General features: G+C 43.6%; 1 protein-coding gene across 8 annotated transcripts in view; it reads left to right on the top strand.

Annotated features, from left to right (window-relative positions):
* CDH12 (cadherin 12) overlaps positions 1–21735 on the top strand; it is a 668983-nt gene that overhangs the window by 398922 nt on the left and 248326 nt on the right. For 6 of the 8 annotated variants that reach the window (XR_014513371.1, XM_083449414.1, XM_083449413.1 and 3 more), the window contains one exon: positions 11313–11473. The gene's annotated coding sequence lies outside the window, so the exon portion shown is untranslated. Of the gene's footprint in view, positions 1–10743; positions 10821–10900; positions 11099–11312; positions 11474–21735 lie in introns of those variants that run through there. The other 2 variants (XM_083449416.1, XM_083449415.1) reach the window with 2 other exon arrangements.

Genomic DNA, 21735 nt, shown 5'->3' on the forward strand with positions numbered 1-21735 from the left:
CACTCCTGCATAAAATACACTGCCACTCCTCTATAAAATATGATGTGTCGATGCATGGAGCGGGTTGCCTATTCACTTCAATGGAGAGGAGAGCACCACTGCTGCCTCCAGCATTTTCCCAAAGGAGAATTTGAAGTGTACTTGGGGCTTCCTGCTCTGATAAAACATTTAGAAGAGTTGGAAGGGAAACCCAAACTGTCCAAAATGATAAGGGTGTGTGGGTGTGTGGGTGTGTGTGAGCATCCACACACCTGCGTCTGTTCCTCAGGTGAAATCCAGAGACGGGCCAACCAATATCTGAAGCCCATTTGGAGGTTCCTGCCAAGAAACTGGGGGAAATTGAACAGCCTTTGATAGAGAAGCAACATCTCTGGTCCTGGGAAAACATCCTTATAGATATAGACCAAAAACTACTCTTTCAGTTTAAGTAAAAGCTAACATTGAGGGTGGGAAAATTATTTAGGTGGCCTAATCACTTTATGATCATCTACTACCAGTGCCAGATTACCAAACAGGCAGAGTAGGCACTGGCTTATAGGCCCCATGCCTTTTAGGGGCCCTGTGTCAACGGATCAAAATAATACTGAATTGATCTTGAGAGAAAATTACAATCAAGGTTTCCTAGTTCAATGTTATCCCACTAGAGCAGCCTTTCTCAACCTGTGGGTCCCCAGATGTTGTTGAACTACAACTCCCATCACCCCTAGCTAGCAAGGCCAAAGCTCAGGGATAATGGGAGTTGTAGTCCAACAACATCTGGGGACCCACAGGTTGAGAACCGCTGCACTAGAGCATTTGCATGAGGGTCCCCCTCCCCCCAAGTTTTTGACTGCCTAGGGGCCTCCACAGGGTTTAATCTGGTACTGTGGTCCACACCAACTTATTTTCTCAGTGTGATTATGATCTGTAGGTACATGACTAGGTGGATAAACTTTACTGGAATGGTGCTGACAAAAGTTGGTGAATATCACAAACTGTATTTTCATGGCTCATAATACTCATGAGCTGGGCACTTTCTTCATTACAAGTTAGCCCTCTTATTCTGGAGCTCTTGCTCCATTCATAATTGATAACACAACATGTTTTTGGAGCTGATGACCCACTTCTGCACCTGCACAGTCAGCATTCAGGAGACCAGGCAGGTGAGGTTGGCAGCCATAATACACACTCAGATCTTGCTTTAACCTCTTACTTGGTCTCTGTGAAAATTGCCCTTCCTTCTTGATAGCTGCATTCCAACTCATTTTAGATCACCCTCCCACATTGTGCATTGTGTTTCCAATCTCAATATTTGTTTTATTTAATTTCTTAATAAATTTTACTAGAATTTATAAAGAGAAATGCAAAAATTCAAATGTGTTTTTTATCCAACATTAATGTATACAAGATAAAAAAACACGACGAAGAAGAATCCAATCTCAATATTTGCATCAACAAGCCCTACTGCCTACCCCCACTGATATATATTTTTTTACTTCCCCCAGGAATCCAATGTGGTCAAAAATCAGCATCAGATTCCAATTCCACATTGGGAGGAGTGAGGAGTGGAAGATATGCCCCATTGGAATAGTCACCTTTTTGCTGCCTGGCCTCTGTCAACATGTGAGGCTACTGAAGCCTCTTTTGCATTCTGACAGATAGTCATATGAGCCAGAGCAGCAGGACTCATGATGCACTATGAACACGATGCACAATGCTGTTTTGGGGTGACATGTCACTGCCCTACAGTTTCCAAGCAGCGTCAAAAAACTGAATATTTCAAAACATTGCAAGCCTACTTGTGTGTGAAAAACACACGAGATCAAACCCCGCTCCCTTCTTTGTAATTAGTGGCACAAATTTGATTTGAGTGGGTTCAATATATCACTAATAGGAGCTTGTTGTAGCCAGGCTGTTCATGAGGGGATGCCCACAAACCACAATTGTAGTTGCCCCCTTTCAGATTGCTGGCATGCTGGGAAGACGCTTCCCATGTGTAAGGACCTCAACCTAAAGTCCGTTTAGGGGGCTGCATGCATGCGTACACAGTCATGCAGTGAGAATAAGTGCTGGTGCTTGGCATGAACCAGCCTTTAATTATATAAAAGGGTAGCAAGTTGTGACTCGCCCTCTGTCTCTACGAAAGAAGTACAGATGATTTATTGGTGGGATATTTCCTTTTTCACAGCTAGATATTGAGGTTGTCACGCACCGAAAAACTCACTGATGTAGATGGGAATGTTTCTGTTGGCTGAGAAGAGTCTATGAGGTCTTTAGTGCTTTTGTAGGAATCCACTTCTTGAAATGGGGTGGGGGATGAAATCCCCATTATGTTCTGCAATTAATGATGCCGGGGGAGGGATACATTATTTTATTTCTTTCACATGCAGTTAATCGAACCTTAAGTTGAGAGGCCTTCAGTTGAAAATAGGATAGGGGGAGAAATACATTATAAGAAAATGTCAAGCTTCCTGATATCAGATTTGTTTGCATAGATTATTATTTTTGTTTAAGGACGAAGACGAATGTAGAAAACATTGCAAAAGTGCACTTTAAACAAAATCAATGCATTATGTTTTTCAGGATCAATTTTTTGGTAATGCACTGCTGACAGTACCTGTTTTACGATGGTTGTGTTAAATTCTTCACCAGCGCTGCGTCATTATATTCTGCGGCATCTCCATAATTGTCCCATCTGCTTGCATTGCTCTCTTGTAATATGCCTGTTTTCCTTTACCTCTCCCCTTTTAGCCTCAAGCAAGACTCTTAACCTCTTTTTTTCTTTTCTTTCTTCCTTTGCCTCTGCTTCAGAATCAGTAAAACATAACTACTAAATGGAAACTAACTTGCAGCGCACATAGAGAATGTATAAAGCACCTTTGTACTGAGTCAGGCCATTGATTGGTCTGGATTGGCATTTTCTCCTCCAGTCTTTGCCAAGGTCTGCTTACCACCAGCTGGAGGGGAGCTGTGGTTGGGGTCTGGCATGGCCAAGATGGTTCAAGGCAGTCATCTGGCTTTGGTGCAGATAGGGGAGGCACCACTTTCTCCTCCATAGGCTCTGCTGCCTGCTGGGAATTGTCCACAATTGCAGCCAATTGTGGGTGAGATAGGGGGTGCAGTTTGGGGAGTGGACCAGAGGGAAAATATTTTCCTTCTGGTCTGCTCCCTGGTTATAAAAACCAGGTGCACCCAGGTCTCAGCCTTTGCTACTGAAGTGTAGGTGGGTTCACACAAGGCAAGACACAGTGATAACAATGTGAACTTTTATTGAACTAACAGAACTGGACAACAGGGGCAAAGCAACTGCTTATATACATTTCTGAAGGCCTGGGCCACTCCCACTCTCAACGTGATTGGTTGTCTAAATTTCCAAGCTACGAATCATGACTCGGAGTTTAAGGGCCAATGGCAGAGGCTCAACTTCTGAAAAGTTCTGTGATTGGATACCATGTATCGAATCAGAACACAGGGGCTCAGAATTCTTAGTCCAGACTCAGGCTCAGGTAAACACAGACCACTGAATACATAACAGCTACCCTTTATGTTCTAAGGACTCGTGGAGGGTAAGCAGGCAGGCCCTGTGTAAAACCTGGCTATGGAAGTCTTTGGTTGCCGAATCAGGGCCAGGGAGGAATTTGCTTTCAGGTGAATTGGAGTTGTCTGGGATTTTTCCCATCCCTCACAGCAACTGTTACAACTTAATGGTGGATAAGGCATTTGATCAGTCTAGTTGGACAGGGGTGGTGGTATTGGGCCCACCTCCCACTCCAAGGAATAAGGGTATCCCTTCAAAGGGATCCATGGGGAGGGGCTTCTGTCTGGATACCCAGACAAGGGCTGATAGGCAATAGCACTCCCAAAATTGTGGTCTTGGAGGTGACACCCTGATTTGATGTAAGCCATAGGGTGATCCTTAATCTTGGTTAACCCTGCCAAATGATCAATGAGCAGCAGGTTGGTTGATTCAGTTTACCAAGATAAAGTGCACACAGGGGAGTGGACCTAGATGGGCCACTCCCCTGATTCATCAGGCTCTACTTAGGTTCTGATACTGTCTTGTAGCTTCTAGAGGACCACACATACCCAAGTCCTGACCTTGGGACTATCTGGGCAAGTAAGACCTAAAGGGTTATTTCACATGTGATGTAGTACATGCACTGGAGTTGGAGATGGAGCAAGTGCTGGTTGTCTTGACAAGAGCCATGTTGCATGCATACTTGAATTATTTAAGACCAGTGCCTAAACATTATGCAGAAGCATCAGGAGAAACGTTTCAGTACTGGTGTTGTGCCCTTCAGACACATCGGGATAAGGCATTGGAAAGTACTCTGAATTCCCAAGAGAGCTAAAGTGCTTCAGAAAAAGCAGGGAAGCCCTTTAGGAATTAAGCAAAGGTTATCTGTATTGACATATGTTGTAGAACATGATCTCCTGATTAATGTGGGCCATCACAAGTCATTGGAAGACCTGCACTGCATTAATTATTACATCAGCATGCTGAATTTGCTCAGAGGAAAACGCTTGAATTTAGTGGACCTAAGTTAAATGTGCAAATTCATAATTTCAGTGGGTCAACTCAGAGTAGGGACTAGCATTCCATGCAACCCTTAATTCTCATTGGAGCATAGCAATAGACTTATCGAACATCTTTTTGTCCCAGAGTTGCTCATGAACATCAAGCTTTAAAAAAATCATCACACAGCAAGGTGCTTGTTTGCTTATTTAAGGAACAGACCTTTAATGTGCATTAACATGCATTTCAGCTCACAACAATAGAGCTGAAAATAAGAATATAGTCAATGTCCTTTTGAGTCAAAAATGGTGCTGAAACAGCAGCAGGTGAGGTGAGGCATGGCAAAAAAACAGGTGTGAAAAGGATCTTGAAAGAGAGGAAGGTAGGACTTTTTTTGATGGACCTTTTTGCACCCTTTCAAATGTCACTTTTCGCACTGACAGCTGAACTTCACAAACGTGTGGTGCAGCAATAGTGGAAACCAGGTAACAGGAAGAATGGGTAGGGAAAGTATCAGGACAGGGCTGAAAATCTAATAATATTTTTAAACATATCAGTCCCATCTCTTCTTTTATTTACTTGGAGTATTTGTAGCCTTCTCAATAACCAGAAACGTATTTGTCATAAACATTCTGATTTACAAATACTTTTTTTTGGGGGGGGGCTGTAATCACACTGTAAGTCTTCAATTACATTCCCAGTAGTTCATTTCAGTAACTCATTTTGTCTGGCTTATTTCTTGACTTAGTCATCCATAGTAAAGGAATGTCTTGAACACAGTGGGAGTATTTTGCTTGGTTGTTGTGTTTTGGTGGGGGGGGGGTCATGTTTGTTTTTAACTTGGAGGAAGGGTTGCATTTAGGGGAGCGGGGGAAGCAGTCACAAAACAGAAGAAAGACTGAAGCAAATGTTAATGTCATCAACTTACTTCAGGAGCAACCCTATGAATAAGCAGCTACATAAAGGAAACTGCTGTAAGTTAAGCAGACACAAAAATACACCAGATCCATACTCCATTCAGCAGTGGGGCTGTTGTTTTGTCAGCCTTGGAAGAATGAAAGCAAGCCTTCAAAATAGTAATATTTGGCTGGTTGCCATGTCATGTGACTTAGCTAAATGGGCATATGGTCCAGCCTAAAGCCACCCTCTCTGGCCCTGACTCTGCCGCCCCCTATTTTTGGGTCTTACACCAGCTTTGGCTGAGCCCCGGCAGAGTTAAAATGAGTAACGTACACCAGAGTATCTTCCACTGAGCTGGAATTTGGAAATAATGCCAAATGAGCCTGCATGAGCCAGGAATCAGCCGGCTGAGCTGGAGGTCCACTTTATCCAAAGCTTCTAATCCCAGTGGGACTTGCCAGAAAGGAATTTGCCTGGAGATAAATTGGCTGGTCTGGGGTTTTTGCCTTCCTCATAGCAAAACATCACAACTTTGGGCCGTTAAGGCATCCTAGTTTTCAGTCTTTGGGTGAAGTGGTGCATCACCCAATTATTGAACCAGCAGCATAATCAGGGTACTCTCTTAGAAGGGTCTCAGTGGAAGTCTCTGTCCAAAAACTAACTGTGAGGCAGATGGGCAATAGAGCTTCTAGCAGCAGTTTTTGACAGCCACCTCGGGGGCTTGGGGAGGCCATAATCCTTGGCATCACTGTGAAAATGTTTCAGTCCTATGCCAGGAGGCTGGAACAGATATACACCCAATGCCTGAGGCAAAATTCCACCTACACCTGCAATCAGGTTGTAGCCATTCTTAATCCAAATCATTGTTTGTTTGAGCTTGCTCTATCAAACCTCACTCTGGTCACTTATGAGGTGGGTGGCACCATGACTGGGACCTCAACTACCTTTTTTTTTTTTTGCCCAAGAACCACACTGCCTCAGCAGAAACCTGTTGGGAGTCACAAACAGCCTCGGTCCAGTATACCTGAAGGAGCGTATCCACCCCCATCGCTCTACCCAGACACTGAGGTCCAGCACCGAGAGCCTTCTGGCGGTTCCCTCACTGCGAGATGCCAAGTTACAGGGAACCAGACAGAGGGCCTTCTCGGTAGTGGCGCCCTCCCTGTGGAACACCCTCCCACCAGATGTCAAAGAGAACAACAACTACCAGACTTTTAGAAGACATCTGAAGGCAGCCCTGTTTAGGGGAGCTTTTAATGTTTGATGTATCACAGCATTTTAATATTCTTTTGGAAGCCGCCCAGAGTGGCTGGGGAAACCCAGCCAGATGGGCGGGGTATAAATAATAAATTATTATTATTATTATTACATGTCAGTGGTAGGTGTGGACAAATTCCAGAGTGGGTGGAGCTGCAGTTGTTTTCTCAATCTTCCGCCTTTTCCAACCTCCCATAATAGCAATGTCATGCATAGCACACAATCACATGCAACCTTAACCAAACGGAGCCTTCTTCATATTAGTGTTATTTTTATGGATTCTCTGCAGTGCCCAGAACTTGTTCTAAAGCAGGGGGCTACAAAACACTTCCAGAAATGAACAAGCAGTTCTGCGCTGTACAGGGATGCCCCTGTACTGTAACAGGCTGTAGCTTTCAGAAAAGTTTTGGGCTCACCTAATAGCCACTAATGTTACTCAGAAGAAGACCCATTTGGTCACATCTAAGCCATCTGATCTTGATTCTACTAGAGTCTGTGCAGAATGAATTCATTCCCTGCCACCCATCACCCACAGCAACACCACCGCCAGTGTGACTGAGAAAAAATGGTATGGAGGCTGGCAGACACTTAATAGACTTGGTGGGTCAATTCTGGCTCACAAGCCAACGGTTCGCCAATCATTTATATGTATGGCATTGCTGTTATTGTTTATGCTCTAGAATTTGTTTCTTGCCTATTTTATGCATATGGTCTAATTGTTGTTGTTACGGTCAGGATCTCTTCTTTATTTTGCACATGCATAATTCTGCTAATTTAACTGTTACTGCTATTTATTGCTCATTTGGTGAATTTTTTTACACTGCTATAGTGAATTGTATTTTATCTTTTCAATTGTTCCATGGTCTTTTATGTAAACTTATTGAGAGGGCTTTTATTGCATAGAGAGGTGGTGTAAAAAATGGCTAAGTAAAACAAACATGGGGACTTTTTAATGGCAACTGGTCCCAAAACAAAAGGAACTTCATCTTTTTTAAGCCAAGCTATACTTTACACCCATTAATTGGCAACCCTAGGAGCTTCACAGGCAATAGGATGGGTAGGCAACTTGATATTCAGTGACTTGAAGGCTGCAATTCCTCCACCTACTCTAAAGCATTAAATTTAAAAGTTTAAAGTCTGCCTACAATTTAGGGAAGGTAATAGAATTATATCTCCTGTCCCCAACCTGCCCTTAAGAGTCAACATGCAGCAATTCCCATTACCCACTGAGTCCACCCCAAATTTTGTGGTGCTGGATTTCCATGTTGCCTGAATCAGGATATCTACCCTGCATCTCTGTGTTGTTGTTGTTTAGTTGTTTAGTCATGTCCGACTCTTCGTGACCCTATGGACCAGAACACGCCAGGCACTCCTGCCTTCCACTGCCTCCCGCAGTTTGGTCAAACTCATGTTAGTAGCTTCAAGAACACTGTCCAACCAGCTCGTCCTCTCTCGTTCCCTTCTCCTTGTGCCCTCCATCTTTCCCAACATCAGGGTCTTTTCCAGGGAGTCTTCTCTTCTCATGAGGTGGCCAAAGTATTGGAGCCTCAGCTTCACGATCTGTCCTTCCAGTGAGCACTCAGGGCTGATTTCCTTAAGAATTGATAGATTTGATCTTCTTGCAGTCCATGGGACTCTCAAAAGTTTCTTCCAGCACCATAATTCAAAAGCATCAATTCTTCGGCAACCATCCTTCTTTATGGTCCAGCTCTCACTTCCATACATCACTATTGGGAAAACCATAGCTTTAACTATACTGATCTTTGTCTGCAAGGTGATGTCTCTGCTTTTTAAGATGCTGTCTATGTTTCTCATTTCTTTTCTCCCAAGAAGCAGGCCTCTTTTAATTTCATGACTGCTGTCACCATCTGCAGTGATCATGGAGCCCAAGAAAGTAAAATCTCTCACTGCCTCCATTTCATCCCCTTCCATTTGCCAGGAGGTGATGGGACCAGTGGCAATGTACTGTGCTGTGGCAATGGCTAAAAGTCACCTTGAGGTTGAAATTTGATCAAATAAAATTCTCAGTAATGTGATTCTACTAGAACTGACAATCCACGCATGTGTTGAAAGATGTGTGGAGAATTCCCTGTTTGTGGAATGCTCTTCCCAGGGAGACTACTGTATTTTTATGTTGTGAATAGTCCTGTGATCCTCAAATGAAGGGAAGAAGAAGAAGAAGAAGAAGAAGAAGAAGAAGAAGAAGAAGAAGAAGAATTCCTCTTATGTGTGTCTATTGGCACACAGATAGGGCTGTGCATCATGCATGCAGCTAGCATGAGTCGTGCATTATACACCATTGCTGGGATGAGTGAAGTGGCCATGAGTACTCCACAAACTCGTGTGCTTTCATTATATGGAGGCTGGCCCCACAAACCTTGGTCTGCCCTCAACCAGCCCCCACCTATGAGTCCAAGGGAAGGAGTAGCATTGCATGTTGGAATCTTCCTCCTTCATCCTCAGGAGGGAGGAGCGTGGACTCCACCTGTCCTTGACTCTAGCTCCCCTTACTATTGGTCCCCCTGCCTTTTGCCTCACTTGTCCCATTGGCCATCAACCAGCAATGCGTATGAGGAAGTTCAGACGACAGCCACAGATACAAGTAATGTGATTGGCATGGATCCTCTGAGACACTGTACACATGATGGAGACTTCAGTGACAGGCCTGTCACATCACGGTCACTGTCATCTCATACACTGAAGCAACATGCAATGCTATAAGTAAATAATTGCAATGGTCACTGGGAAAATAAATCATTTGCTAGTTATGGATGTGTGGCTGGATTATTTTCCTAAACTTAAGCACATGCTTAATTTTCTTTTATACTAGTTAAGTGAGTCGTCTTCTTCTTCTTCAATTAAGTTTGTATACCGCTCTTCATCTGAAGATCGCAAGGCAGTTCACAATATAAAATTACAAAACAAGAACAGAAATACATAACAAACCAAACCAAAGAAAAGAAAACCTCTCCCACAAACACATTTAAAAGGCCATAGAATGTTAATCAGGCAGGTCTTCTTCTTCCTCTTCTTCTTCTTCTTCTTCTTCTTCTTCTTCTCCACCACCCTTCATCTAAAGATCAAAGTTTGGTTTATGGTAACATTGAAAGTGTTTAACTTTGGCTGGCTCACTTACTTGCTGATTTTTCACTAGATGAAATTTGGATGGAACAGTTATGGTTTAAAAGTCAACCCTGCATTTTCTATAAACAACTTTTTTGTGCCCTTTAATGGTACCCAAAAATCTGCCACCAAAGGTGAGCTAGCTCACCGTACCAAATTCCAGGGTCACCACTGAAGGTTTTCACAAAATCCATTGCATGTACTCTGCAAACTAGGAGTCTTCCTACAATATTGACTGTCTCTGAAACACTCTATTTCCCCCTATTTTGTCCAGTCCTCTTTTAAAGCCTCCCAAGTTGGTGACCATCACTGCCTCCTATGGGAGCAAATACCATAGTTTAATTTTGTGCTGCATAGTTTACTTGAAAGTTACTTAATCCCCCTCCCCAACTGTGGCAACTAGCATAGTACTTTGTGGCTGTTGCACCTAGAAACAGACGTTTAAAGGAAAGAAAGGAACTTGTGGAAATGTAAGTTGGAACAAACCATGCTCTGGCCAGACATGCAACCTAGTTCACGCGTCTGTGTTCCAATATCAGCACAATCTGTTGAAATCAGACTGGAAAGATTCACTCCAGATTGTGGAACGAAATGAAATCCTCTCTCATCCCTAGTACAAATAAATAATCTAATTAATTGATGTTTTAAATACTTATTATTTAACTGATTCATTGACACCCTCCCCATTTTAAAAAATGATCGATCAAATGCCAACTATAGGAGGGGTTTTGGTGGTGGTGGGACTTGTTTTGAAGCATTTCAGTGAATTTGACTGCTTATTCCTGTTGCTCTCTGCCAACTTGATAACCCTGTGTTTTGAAAGGAGCATTTCTCTTCTGGAAAAATAACTTTGCATGCTTAATGGCTTACTCCCGCTGACAAATGTGCCAGGCGGAACCTGCCTCCCTCCCACCCAACAATAGTTAATTGCCATCTGGGAGATTTGCCCACCGGAATCACTTTCATTTCTGTTCGGCTGGAACCTGAGTGTCCGTCTCTGTGCTTATATAGGAGAGCATGTGAAGTCCCCTCAGCGTTGCATACTGTGAGCATCCCATAATGAAATAGGCTTCATCCGTCGGCTCAATTAATCAGCCATAACCTGTTCGGAAGGCTGATGCACCTTGGAAAAGGCAGCGTTGCAGGAATGTGTTTTGCTTTTTGAAATCGTTAGAGGGTTTTGCACAGAGCCCACCTTGCAAATTACAACCTCAGCTGCAACAGCAGATCTATTAATCTGGAAGAGATGACATTCCCAAGTGGCCTCGGTGCCTTTCGCGACTCCCCGGCGACCCAACTATCCTCCCGGTGCCTTCTCCACATGTAAGGAGTGTGCCGAGTGTTAATCAGGTCAACGATCATCCCACGGCTCGAGGGAGATGACAGAAACCTATCGTAGCTGCCACAAGATCTCTCAGACCTGAGCACGTTTTGTCAAACATCCCCCTTTTAAGCAATGGAGCTTTTGTACTCTTTCACTTACTCGGCTCCCTCCCGAGGATTCCAGCTTATCTTTCCTTCTCTCTCCTTTTTCTAGACAGTGAGGAGTTCAACGTCAACAGCAAAAGACAGCCTAGGATGCATCTCTACCTGGAGGGTGCTGATTGAAAACTTAAAGATTGTCCTCCAAATAACTGCTGATTTTGAGCCAGTGCTTCCTCCTGTTAGCTTTGTCAAAAGCGAGGGTTTTCAATTAAGGTAAGTGCTGCGTTATCTGGTTGACTGCATCACTCTGAATTTTCTGCATTGAAAGTTCTAAATGAGTAAACTGACATTCTGCACTGCAGCAGCTCAGCTTGTTGTGTCAGGAAGGGGAAAAGGGGGAGAGATACAGGGGTTTAGTTTAGAGAGAAAGCATCCCAGAATAGAACTATTGTCTCTGGAGAACCTACGGTGATTTTGTTTTGTTTCTTACCTGTACCTGCAAAAGTGCAAACTCTTACAGGAGATATTTGATGACACGTTCAATCTTAGTAATCCTATGGAACTGATTTGATACATAGATATATATGTCTGTGTACAGGCACATGAATATGACATGTAAAAGACACCTTATCTTTTCAAATGTTGATTAGACAGCATCACTAGCCCAATAAAGATCTCATGGTTTCAGAGTGTTGCAACAGAGGCAGGCAGAGGGGATTCAAATGCATGCCGGGGCTGGCTGTTTGTTCAGTGTTCTGGGTTGCAAATGAAGAATATATGAGTTATATTCAAGGCATCTAGAAGTAGATACGAATTTTAGGTTTAAACATGCAGCATCTTCCCTAATATCCCCCCCCCCACCCCTTGCAAGATTAGCAGCTGAATTGCATTGGAGGTAGAGGGTGGAAATTGCTTCTGATGCGGTCGGGAAATGAAATCTATAGTTGTCAGCACTAATAAAGTGTGACATGAATAGTCATTTTGATTAAAAGGTCGGGAAGAGATAGAACAAAGCAAGCACGGTGGCGTGTTAAGAGAGAGAACTCTGCTGACAGTCGAGATGTTTTATTTGAGAAGGGGGCCAGGCAGGTGAAAGCACCATGTCCTGGAAGATTAAGAATCTTTTTAAGTAAAAGTCTTCAGATGCACACATCTGAGGCTGCTGCTGGGCAGCCAGCCGAATTGTGGCTGCAACAATGGCAAATCCAGAGATGTGTTCATCCCATTCTGGTTTGAACTAAAAGCTAAGAGATTTGTGGACTAGGGAAGTAGCAAAATGTTTTAAAGTTTGCCTAAACGTGAGAGTGCCTATGACATAGTCACCTTTCTGGTGCCTTTAAAACTCATTTTTTGTTAGAAAACATCAGAGTGTGCCATACAACAAAAGAAAATGTTTGGTAAAGTCAGTGCAAAGATAGCTCATGTAACATAAGTAATGGCATTTTGTCTGCTAGTGAATTTTCAAAGTTGGCTAAAACCATTAACTATTTGCATGGAACCGAAAATGCTAATATATAACATTTATGTAGTGCGTATCAGGTCTTCAGAATGTTTCACATATTACTTTAGTCATCTTTACAGCGGTCCTCTAAAACATACCTGCATATTAGCATATTGTGGACAGACATTCAAGTAAGGAAGGGTTTGAGGCAAAATATGCTTGTTTAAAGGACATCAAACACACGAACACCCAAAGAATCCTGGGAACTGTAGTTTATCCTTCATTGAGCTATTGTTCCCAGCATCCTTAATAAAGTACAGGATTTTTGGTGTGAAGGAAGGGAAAGGTGTTTTACATGTATGGTGCACACACATCCCAAGATAACCTTATGAGTTTGTCGTGCTATTTAAACAGTACTTCCTGGCTCATAGCTTAAACTTTTAGTCATTATAAAGCACAGATAGTCTACATTTCACATACTATACAATATTATTGCACAAGGCAAACATATTCTTAATGAACATATTTCATAATGTATTAAATTCATGTGTATCTTTTTTTCTTTAGGAACTCTTTTTTATTTTTTAAGAATTTTTTTGAGAGACGTTGGGACCTGAAGTATAGTTATTTCCCATCCACCCCCTACCATCTTGTATGGAACATGCTTTGTGCATAGTTTTTACTTGATCTGCTCTTAAGCACAGTTGCAGAACTGCATTGGAAAATGCCATATGAATGCACTGTCCATCTGCCATACTGGGGCACGGTAATGTCATGACAACAGGACAGAGAGATTGTGGGGAAATATGTAGAATGATTGGTGTGTATCCACCATCCAGCTGAAGTTGCAAAGGGACCAAAGAAAGTTGCTCAGACTATTTGTCCAACAAGCCAAGTAGGGTCTTCTGTGATTGGTAGCGGCTCTCCAGGGTTTTGAACAGAGTTATTTTCACATCACCTGCCACCTGATCATTTTACATGGAGATGCCAGGGATTGTGCCTGGAACGTTGTTCATACAAGGCATCTCCTCTACCAACAAACCACAGTTTTGTGGTTGGAGTCAAAGGGAGAAATGCAATTAAAATGTACCATCAATTTCAGATTGAAATTGATGAGTCTTACAAGCACTTAATAAGGTTGGGATCATGCCCTGTGTGTGTGTGGATTCAGCCATACAAACCACTGATATAGAGCAGGCATAGGCAAACTCGGCCTTCCAGATGTTTTGGGACTACAACTCCCATTATACCTGACCACTGGTCCTGTTCGCTAGGGATGATGGGAGTTGTAGTCCCAAAACATATGGAGGGCCGAGTTTGCCTATGCCTGGTATAAAGAATGATCCCCTATGCGATGAACCAGTGAGTAGCATGCTCAGTTTAGTTTTGTGTGGCATGCAGTTCCTACTCTGCCATAGATAGTCTAGGTGGCTTTGTGAGAAGCATCTCTGTTTGACCTGAGTCCTCTCTATATCAGCTTGCTTGCTTGCTTGCTTATTTATTTATTTATTTATTTATTAGTGTTTCCCATCCTCTATCTTTTATCTAAATACTTAATGCCCTACAAACACTATTTTTAAAATATAAACTTTTTTTTTTTTTTTTTTTTTGCTAATATTTTAAAATAACCCCACTTTTCCTGCCAGAATCCCCTTGTTATGGGTGGGAACTATTGGTTGAAGCTGTAAAAAGTTGGATGGCGAGGAACAATCCCAGGAGCCCAAAACAGTGTGTGATGCCTCCAGACCCACCAGACGTATCTGAATTGTTCCCGTCGTTCCACCACCTTTCCTGCCCCTCACCTCCTTTGTTAAATAAATCCTACCTGTTGGGTCCCCCTCTATTCCATTAAGTTGCTCACCATTCTTCACACCATATTCCTTTCTACAACATGGGGCTGGAGGCACTGTATGCTATTTTGGGAGCCCGGCATTCTTCTTCATCATCCATCTTGCTACAATTGGAACCTATGCTCCACAGTTCACCCCACAATAAGAGATCACTAATGAAATAATGTTGCTGTTGGGTTTTTTAAAAAAGGAAAAGACAAAGGAGTGACAATTGAGCTCCTCCATTTTGTGGAAAGGCTTTGAAAATGGAAAGTGTTTCAACAAAAAGTCAATTAAAGGTGGGGTCTAGAAAGGCTGACACTATGGCCCTATGGTTGTCACCTTTTTCGAAACGATGGGACACAGAGCACAACCTCCTCTGGTGATCTTTATGGGCAGGTACATGTGGGAGGAGGTGCAATATCACATAGACATAGCCCTGGCTCTTTAAGAGCAAGGCTGGATAATCTTTTCCAGCCTGTGGGCCATGTTCCTAAGTTAATGTTGACGGTGGGCAGGGCCACTGGAGTTGGGCCAGAACCGAAAGTGAGCTGAGCAATTGATGTAAACATTATCCTTCGTAACCAGCCATGCACAAACTGGTGGCTTTCACACCTCATTCCCCTACAGGAAAGCAAGAGGCATTCTCAAAGTGCAAGGACACATGCCAGCCAGGCAAAAGCAATCCAGAAAGACCCTAAGCAGGGTGGATGAGTGGTGTAATGAGATTCTTGAGGGCTGAGAGGCTACATTTGGGCCTTGTTCCCCTGGCTTCCAGTCTCTGTTTTAGAGCTTTGAAGGCAAAAACCAACTGCTTGGCTTGACCTTACACTGTGAGACAGTTCAATTAGGCTATCTTGTGAACTGCCCTGAGGTCTCGGGCAGGGGCGAATGAAGGCATCATGACACCTGGGGCGGGTGTCGCTATGTACAGCGCATGTGCGGTGTTGCCACGTACGGCGCATGCACTGTACGTAGTGACGTTGCATGCGGCGTACGTAGTGACGACGCACATGCGCTGTATATAGCGGTTTGCCAGCGGCGCCGCTCCAGTGCCGTACGGACGGTGCCAAGATCCCACCATCACTGCTCCAGCCATGAACGGAGGATCCTCCACATATGGCGGTGGCGACGCAATGGCTGCTCATGCTGGCATGAGCCCCCGCAGGGTGCCTTCTTGTCACCCCCCAGACATGGCACTTGAACCGAACAGCCCCCCCCCCACCGTTGCGACGCCACTGGTCTCGGGATGAAGGGTGATATATAAATTTAATAACTAAATTAAACTAGGGTGAGTGAAATTGACTTTCTGCCCTTATGAATAGTTGAAGCACAAAGTTCTGCGGTGGCTATAGTTTCCAAGTATTCTTCAAGAGTAGCCACACATGAAGTAGATTTCAAGACTCCAAATGGACGGAATATGTGTATGTGTTGTTAGAAATTCAGCTCCAGCCCACCGAGCTGATACGGCTCATCTTGGCTTGAGCCCAGCAGAGTATACATCCAGTGTCCGCAACGAAAGGATGAAGCAGGTATGGCTACATTGCGAAAGCTTTATTCCTAAGCTATGCAGAGAGCATACAAATATACATCTTGTCTCTGTGAGAAGCAGAGAGCAACTCCAACAAAGAACGACAGAACAAAGGAAACAGGAAACCAGTGTACGTCACATCCCATCTCCCTTTCCCGTGGGAATCCAACAGTATCTGAACTGTGGAATGAAAACATAGTCATGTGACTACCAGCTGCTGCTCAGTGAGGGAAACATAAACCAACATGTGTGTGTCATGTAGATGGTTTGATGATTAAACAGTATAGAACTCCGATTAAATAAATGAAGATGCTGAAATGTAGGTGGCAGTGGCCAGATCATAGTAGCAGAACTCAGAAAATATTGGATTGGACTGAGTCTGGCATGAGCCAGGCTCAATTCCCTACTCAGTGATGAAGCTCATTGGGCGATCTTGGGCTAGTCACATCAATCAGCCTAGCCTAAGCTGGGTTGTTCTGTTGAAAAGGGCTCCCTTAGCTTGCAAAAAGATCAGGTTAAGCGGGTACCTGTATATAATATCATACAATATCATGATGATTGAGGATGAGCTACTGTGCTCTGGGTGCCTAAACATGCCACTAGCATATATCAACCCCATATAAATAATATTCAGGTATATTTGCCTTTCTTTCTCATCTCCAAAATAGCCACTCTTCCAAAGATGTATATACTTTGCTAAGGCAGCTTGAGTAAGCTAAATAGCTCCTGATTTAACGATCTGCACTGAATCAAGTTTCATAAATAAACAATGCACCTTCAACATAATTAGTATATATTAATATACATGAGTCGAAGCATTCCTTCCCCAAAAGTTAATCAAAAGAAAACACCCATTGGTATCTCTCCCCCTCCCCCCAACATCCCCACCTTTCTAGACTTCAAAAATGAATATATCCTTCCATGGGATGAATTGTAAGAATTCCCTCCATATTTGTGCAATTTCCACACGTTAACTATATTAAGTCTCTGATGTAATAGCTAATATCTCCTTAAACTTGCATGGGAGTTGCAGAATTAAGTGAATGTGAAACAGAAGACTTGAGACTTCACACAATTTGGTTGGGTGAAAGAATCTGTAGTATAGCCTTGGGAATGAATCACCGTCCTCAACAATATTCACAGTATAAGAGCCTGTTTGCCCTTACTGGAAGATGATGATGATGATGATGTTGGTGATGATGATGCAGTGTGGAGCCAAAGTTGCTACTAGACATGCACCCCTCTGGTGAACATATAGCATTATGTTGAGCACAGTGGAGATACGTAGCTATGAATCTGCAGGAACCTTCCTCCCATTTTTGAGAGGATGGTGGAGGAAGGATTGCACAAGGTGGACTCTGTGTATGATTCCCACCACATTATATGCTGGCTGTTGTGCATGATTATGATTATGATTTATTAAATTTGTATACCTTCCTAAACCCGCAGGTCTTAGGGCAGTTCACGGAATAAAATCTGAATAATACGCTCACACGCTACACTGTGTCTCAGCCAAGTAACTGAATGAACTATGTCCGAAGCCTCAAATGTCAGTGCAAATTGCTGCCTTGTGCGAGACACAGTTGATTTAAAATCTATATTCCTGCAAATTCCTAGTGGGTAATCCTATGGCAAGATGCAGCAGCTCCCTGGCTCAGGAAGGCTCTGCTAGCATTAAATCCTGAACCCTGGCTCAGCCAAAGAAACATAATTTGCTCACCTCATCTCTGTCATGGCCAGTGTACATTCCCCAAAAGGAGCAGTCTAGAGATGTGACAGAGAGGAGAGGAAATAAGGGAGACCTGGTCTAAGCTCATTCACCTCAATCATGTGACCTGGCAACCTGGCACAGAATGCTATTATCAAAGGTTGTTAACACTCTGTAGCCTAAGGCAGAGCAACTCTGCTGCTGAATGAGGTTTGAATCTAGACCACAGTGCCACCCGCTCACTGGAGTGTTGTAGCACCATCATGGCTAGTAGCATCTGATAGCCTGTTTAGATATAGATAGATATATGCAGATGACACAACCTTAATGGCAGAAAGTGAGGAGGAATTAAAGAACCTTTTATTGAGGGTGAAAGAGGAGAGTTCAAAATATGGTCTGAAGCTCAACATCAAAAAAACGAAGATCATGGCCACTGGTCCCATCACCTCTTGGCAAATAGAAGGGGAAGAAATGGAGGCAGTGAGAGATTTTACTTTCTTGGGCTCCATGACTGAAGATGGCGACAGCAGCCATGAAATTAAAAGACGCCTGCTTCTTGGGAGAAAAGCAATGACAAACCTAGACAGCATCTTAAAAAGTAGAGACATCACCTTGCCAACAAAGGTCCGTATAGTAAAAGCTAAGCTATGGTTTTCCCAGTAATGATGTATGGAAGTGAGAGCTGGACCATAAAGAAGGCTGATCACCGAATAATTGATGCTTTTGAATTCTGGTGCTGGAGGAGACTCTTGAGAGTCCCATGGACTGCAAGAAAATCAAACCTATCCATTCTGAAGGAAATCAGCCCTGAGTGCTCACTGGAAGGACAGATCGTGAAGCTGAGTGCTCACTGGAAGGACAGATCATGAAGCTGAAGGACAGATCGTGAAACTAAGGAGGCCAATACTTTGGCCACCTCATAAGAAGAGAAGACTCCCTGGAAAAGACCCTCATATTGGGAAAGATTGAGGGCACAAGGAGAAGGGGACGACAGAGGACGAGCTGGTTGGACAGTGTTCTTGAAGCTACCAGTATGAGTTTGACCAAACTGCGGGAGGCAGTGGAAGACAGGAGTGCCTTTCGTGCTCTGGTCCATGGGGTCATGAAGAGTCGGACACGACTAAACGACTAAACAACAACAAGATAGCAAGATATAGATAGCAATAGGGTTACCAGATGTCCCCAGATTTGCAGATCTGTCCCCGGACAAATTCCGTCCCCGGAATGTCCCCAGATTTGCAAATCTGTCCCCAGGAAATGTGGCAGCAGCAGCCTCAGCAGCCCGGAGCCAGCCTGGTAGCTCAGTTGGCTCTTTCTGGCTTCAGGAGCTGCTTGCTGCCATGGCGCCCACCATTTTTCCTCTGCAGAAGTCCCCATATGATGTATCTTGTGTGCAAGACATCATATGTGGACTTCTGGAGAGGAAAATTGTGGGCACCACGGCAGCAAGCAGCTCCTGAAGCCAACCAGTGCCAACTGCGCTACCAGGCTGGCTCTGGGCTGCTGACTGCCACTGCCAAAGGGGAACTGGGGACGTCCAGTGGTACAGATATCCTGCCCCCTTCCCCCTTTGCTTTGACTGATCGGGGGAGGCTTAGGAGTCATGGGCGGGTGGCTGTTGCCCATTTTTTTTTAAAAAAAAACACTGTGCATTTATGTTTCACAGGGTGCAATTGAAGGGTTTTGCCCCTTTATACAATATGCATGTGTGCTTGGGCCCAGGGTCTTTTGCCTCATCATCCCCACTACTGACTCCCTGTTGCTACTCAGCTTAAAAAAGGGGGTGGGAGTGTCCCCGGATTCATTGAAAAAAATCTGGCAACGATAGATAGCAATCTAGATAAAGATAGCAAGAGTGTGATGCTGCTATGAGAGAAATGAGACAAAAAGAGTCCTTAAATCACGGAAGCCTAGTGACTTGGTTATTGTTCCTTTTTTTCTTTTGCACTAAAACACAGGAAGACACACCTTTCGGGCTTCTATAGCCTTGGCAGCTATAAAACTCACAAAAGTTGCCAACTTCACAGAAAAAATGTTGTCTCCTTTTGTGCCATCATTTTTCAGAGAAGACAACTTATCAGGCTTAAGTGTTTAATGGCAAAAATAGGGCTGGGGTAACTTTTACACTAAGTAAACCTTAGAGTAGGGACCTAATTTCCCTAAGGCCTTTGATGTAGTCTAATTGCCAGACTTCCTTTTCCCTTTAGGCTCTTTATAAAAGTTCATAAATTGGAACACAGAATTATTTTCTGTTGCTCAAAACATATAAATAAATGACTAGCAACTTCCTTAGCTGTACGGCATTTGCCTTCCTTGTGGGGAAAAAGTTAAATCATTGATGTTTCCACCTGTGTGCATGAGAGCATGTGCTCGCACACATACACACATTTTTTGTAAATTGCCCTGGAAGTTGTTCAGCTGAAGGGAGGGAACACAAATAATCTGAGTAAGTAAACATGGTGGAATCTGATATGGAAAGCTTTTGGCCTCTGTTTGCTTGAGGTGCTGACAGAGGAGAGGCTAGGACTCATCAATCAAAGTTTGGGACCTCATAAGAAGTTTTCTCTCCTCATTGACTTCAATCTGGTCCTCAGTGCTATTTTTAAGTGCTACACATTTTGTGCCAGCTAGTGCAATGCCACTCAGTTGTGTGTGGTGGTGAGGGGGCTTTTGTCTTGCAAGGACTCCCAGAGGCACCGTCTCAAGGGTCATTATTGGGGGAAAGTGATTTTTGCCCTTAGCGAAGCAGCACCCCCAAGTGAGGCATTTTGCTTTCCCCCATGGAAGTGAATTGAAACTATTTTCTTGTATGGGAGGAAACAGACAGTTGCATTCAGAACTCAGGTGGGGATTCCCTGCTCAGGAAACTCTAGTAAATGAGAATCAAGGCTGCTCAGGTCTGCACAGCCTCATCTCGAGTTTTTCTTTGTGTTCCCCTTAAATTATGTGGAATTTGGGGAAACACTTTCTAATATCCTGTTTAGGGAAGTTTTTAATGACTGATGTTTCAATGTATTTTTAATCTTTTGTTGGAAGACGCCCAGAGTGGCTGGGGAAACCCAGCCAGATGGGTGAGGTATAAATAAATTATTATTATTATTTACAGATTTCTTGAGGAGTGTTGTTGCTTTGCACCATAAATAACTATTATTTGAAGCCTGTGATTTGGTCTTAAGTATTCCATTATCTCAGGGGATGGGAAAAGACATTGATTCTGGTTTCTTTTTCTCATTTTTCCCCATTTCCACATTTCCACCTCGTCTTCATGAAAACCATGAGCCAGAAATGCACAAACCAGGAACCATCATTAAACCATCATTTGCACAATAAGCTATAATTCTTTCACTTGTCTGTTTGTGGCTTATTGTGGCCAGTGGAACAGAATTGGTCGGGGGGGGGGGGGATCAGTCCTAGTACCAAAATAAAAAATAAAAAGGTAGAAAAAATCCACATTATTGAAGAATCAATGATACGATAGAAGGTAGCTAGTCATGGAAGGTCTAAAGTATTGAGAAAGTTACAGATTGCAATAGCACATAATGGCTGCTCACTGCATCTATGGGGGAGGGGTGATGGCTGTGGCCCCCTCATGCTCTACCTACACCCCTGGCAACTAGGCCATGCTCACTCTCCAGCCATTGCTGGGCAATTCCCCTTGGCCAGAGGTATTGAGGGGCAGCTTTCCTGCCAAAGAGGGTGAATTTGAATGGGCCAGTCGGAGGCCCCACTTGGAGAGTGGTGCCTTGCTGGCTAGCCAGGCATTGGCTGCTGCCCGACCTGGCCTGAGAGCAAGGCTTAAAAGGCTGGCTGTGCATGGCTACAAAATTCAATGGTACATAATGATCTTCCTTGCTGTTTTGCTGATGAATGTGCAGTGGACTCCACAAGAGCAAGCAAAACAACTTATTTACGTTAAGTCTGCCCCTTATTTCAGAAGCCTTTCTGTTTTGAGAAATATGTGAAATTCATATATCAGATGTTCCCCCATCATGTAACATTGCCTGAGAAGATCAATGAAGCTATGTA

This window comes from Podarcis tiliguerta, assembly GCF_965153285.1.
Source record: "Podarcis tiliguerta genome assembly, chromosome: 7".
Classification (NCBI taxonomy): domain Eukaryota; kingdom Metazoa; phylum Chordata; class Lepidosauria; order Squamata; family Lacertidae; genus Podarcis; species Podarcis tiliguerta.